Here is a 4,008-nt window from a genome sequence, read left to right as displayed (position 1 = left end):
CCCTCCCAAAGCGTCCGACCAGGGTGCACCCTGCCGGGCATGGTTAGCCGCCAGCCCCCTTCCTGGAGGTCTGGTTGGCACGGGGTTTTGATTTATCGGTTTCATATCTCTGGGCTCCTTGGGAGCAGAAAGTCGGTTGAGGGCCCTTTGGAAAGAGCCGGGGCTGCCGTTTAACGCTGTCCAAGCGGCAGGCGAAGCGCACCCACCGTTTTTACGCTATGATTTTTTAAAACCGCCGGGGCGGCAAACACAGGGCCGGTCGGGTTTGAAGACGAATATCTCTTCGGCCCTTGGGAGGAGAGAAGCAGCGCGGGTCACCTTTGAACGCGCTCGCTGCCAGGAACGTCTGGCGTAAAAGTTTCGTGGGAATCGGACGTTCCTAGGCTGAGAAGCGAGCGCCCGCCCTCGGGCGGTCGGGGGCCCCTTTCTCATTCCCCGTCTGGGCTAAAAATACGAGGTCGGACCCGATGGACTCGGGAGACTGGAGAGTACCAGGGAGACCCTGGAAGCAGGCGACCCGACCCACGCTTCGCTGTCTCCTCGGCCCTCGGGAGTAGAAGCGCGGGGACGGTGGCGTGGGCAGCAGGGGGCGCTCCTGGCCATGCCCAGCGAGTTTCGTGCGAATCGGACCTGGTCCGGAAGAGATACGAAGGGAAAACTCATTACTCGTCGGGGTGGCACATCCAGGCTCTCGACCCTCCCAAAGCGTCCGACCAGGGTGCACCCTGCCGGGCATGGTTAGCCGCCAGCCCCCTTCCTGGAGGTCTGGTTGGCACGGGGTTTTGATTTTTCGGTTTCATATCTCTGGGCTCCTTGGGAGCAGAAAGTCGGTTGAGGGCCCTTTGGAAAGAGCCGGGGCTGCCGTTTAACGCTGTCCAAGCGGCAGGCGAAGCGCACCCACCGTTTTTACGCTATGATTTTTTAAAACCGCCGGGGCGGCAAACACAGGGCCGGTCGGGTTTGAAGACGAATATCTCTTCGGCCCTTGGGAGGAGAGAAGCAGCGCGGGTCACCTTTGAACGCGCTCGCTGCCAGGAACGTCTGGCGTAAAAGTTTCGTGGGAATCGGACGTTCCTAGGCTGAGAAGCGAGCGCCCGCCCTCGGGCGGTCGGGGGCCCCTTTCTCATTCCCCGTCTGGGCTAAAAATACGAGGTCGGACCCGATGGACTCGGGAGACTGGAGAGTACCAGGGAGACCCTGGAAGCAGGCGACCCGACCCACGCTTCGCTGTCTCCTCGGCCCTCGGGAGTAGAAGCGCGGGGACGGTGGCGTGGGCAGCAGGGGGCGCTCCTGGCCATGCCCAGCGAGTTTCGTGCGAATCGGACCTGGTCCGGAAGAGATACGAAGGGAAAACTCATTACTCGTCGGGGTGGCACATCCAGGCTCTCGACCCTCCCAAAGCGTCCGACCAGGGTGCACCCTGCCGGGCATGGTTAGCCGCCAGCCCCCTTCCTGGAGGTCTGGTTGGCACGGGGTTTTGATTTATCGGTTTCATATCTCTGGGCTCCTTGGGAGCAGAAAGTCGGTTGAGGGCCCTTTGGAAAGAGCCGGGGCTGCCGTTTAACGCTGTCCAAGCGGCAGGCGAAGCGCACCCACCGTTTTTACGCTATGATTTTTTAAAACCGCCGGGGCGGCAAACACAGGGCCGGTCGGGTTTGAAGACGAATATCTCTTCGGCCCTTGGGAGGAGAGAAGCAGCGCGGGTCACCTTTGAACGCGCTCGCTGCCAGGAACGTCTGGCGTAAAAGTTTCGTGGGAATCGGACGTTCCTAGGCTGAGAAGCGAGCGCCCGCCCTCGGGCGGTCGGGGGCCCCTTTCTCATTCCCCGTCTGGGCTAAAAATACGAGGTCGGACCCGATGGACTCGGGAGACTGGAGAGTACCAGGGAGACCCTGGAAGCAGGCGACCCGACCCACGCTTCGCTGTCTCCTCGGCCCTCGGGAGTAGAAGCGCGGGGACGGTGGCGTGGGCAGCAGGGGGCGCTCCTGGCCATGCCCAGCGAGTTTCGTGCGAATCGGACCTGGTCCGGAAGAGATACGAAGGGAAAACTCATTACTCGTCGGGGTGGCACATCCAGGCTCTCGACCCTCCCAAAGTGTCCGACCAGGGTGCACCCTGCCGGGCTAAGAGAACAGCCAGGTGAACCCTGGAGGTTCCGAACTCCAGACCCCTGGACCCGACGGCTCAGTCCGCCTCAGGTGCACTACAGAGGTCCTCGGGCTGTCCCTGAGTGCATTAAAACGGAAATCAGAATTACTCCCCCGGGTGGCACTTCCAGGCTCTCGACCCTCCCAAAGTGTCCGACCAGGGTGCACCCTGCTGGGCATGGTTAGCCGCCAGCCCCCTTCCTGGAGGTCTGGTTGGCACGGGGTTTTGCAAATAGGTCCCGTCGGGTATATGGGAGAGCAAAGAGAATCAATGGGGTCCAAGCACTAAATTCATCCAGTGGCGTTCTCTGGAAGCCCAAGGGGAGTCCGAGGGGTGTTCGGCCGGCAAGGGGAGCTCTCCCTCGGACACATGATCAAACGCCTGTCCCCTACCGGAAAGTGGTGTGCTCTGGATGCCCCCCCCCCCCCCCCATCCCCCGAGGGGGGTGCTTATCCCGCGAGGGGAGCCCTCCTCGGGTTAAGTGAACCATCATGCCGATTCCCCTATGGAAGTGGGCACATCCAGGCACACAGTCTGCTTTGCTCTCCCCGACCCGAGTGCGTCTGTTGGGCTGAGTGTACGCCCAGGCAACTGGATCCAATGGCTCAGTCCGCCGCAGCGTGCTTCGACGATGGGTCGTACAGCCATGCCACCAGGGTGGGCGTGTTTGTAAATGTACCAGTGGATTCTCGTCGGCCTGCCACATCCATGGTATCGACCCACCAGGCCTGTCCGACCAGGGGTTGACCCTGGACGGGCACGGTCTGTGGTTTGGCCCTTGTCCTAGATGAAATCGGGCACGGGGTTTTCTGGCCAGGTACCATCGGGTTACTGGGAGAGCGGCTTCGGTCTCCAGGTGAGACCAATGGTGAAGCAGCACGAGGCAATGGAGAGCATGCAAAGCGATGGGGAAGCCATGCACGGCAATGGCCACGAAAAAAAAAAAAAAATCACCACGGAAGGAACGTGAAGAACAAGGAGGAGTGTAGTGACACTGCCCAAAGCTGCCCGGTGTTGCAGGGGTCTATTGGTGTGTTGCTTCCTTGTTTGGTAGAGTGGAGTACCAGACCCGCCAGGGGTAGGCAAACCATTCCCCCTACGGTAAGTGAGGAGCCAGCCATTTGACGAGCGGGTGTCCACGTGTACGGGTGCGAGCGCTATCCCCCCACACGGGGTTAGGCCACGGCCTTAGGTGGACGTCTGCCGACCAGCCCCGGCTGATCCAGAACTTCTGATGTGGAGAGCGGTTTTGACAGATCCTCCCTGGTTCTAGCGGGTCAAGCCTCTGATGGGGGGTGGGGGTTATTTGTAACCCATCCCAGAACTCTCTGGGGGAGACTCAGACGGCCAGTCTGTCTACTCAGTTGTCCTATACTGGTGTCTGTGGTTTGGGAGGAAGGGAGTGCCCTGCTTTGTTGGCCTCCTCTTCAAACCTACCTGGGCCCACGAATCACTCTTCTTGGTTACATCACGAAACGTAGGTTGAGCGAGGCTAGGGGGGAGGGAATTCGACGAGGTCTTTCCCTTGTCCCCCCACCAGCGGCCCACGAAAATCAAAACGGCGTGAAGAGAGGGAACGCCGAAAGCACCTGGAGTCGGCCGTCCGCACCTCCGGAGGAGGTGGACGGGGTACGGTGCGGGCATGACCGGATGGGACAGCTTTGCATCAAGGTGAGAGGTCGGCGTCCGAAGGCCAGAGGGCGGTGCGCGAGCACGTTTACACTGGCCGCGGAAGCTGTCCTGGGTAGCCCTGTATGGCGTCTGGACCTGACGGCGCACGCACTTACAACCCGCTGCTTCCTAGCCCCCGGAAGGGGAGGCGGATGTCACTCGTGGTTCATCCCAGACCACGGTGCAAAC

Source organism: Electrophorus electricus, unplaced genomic scaffold, assembly GCF_041902795.1.
Source record: "Electrophorus electricus isolate QZ-2024a unplaced genomic scaffold, ASM4190279v1 Scaffold84, whole genome shotgun sequence".
Lineage (NCBI taxonomy): Eukaryota > Metazoa > Chordata > Actinopteri > Gymnotiformes > Gymnotidae > Electrophorus > Electrophorus electricus.
This window is presented reverse-complemented; position numbering follows the sequence as displayed.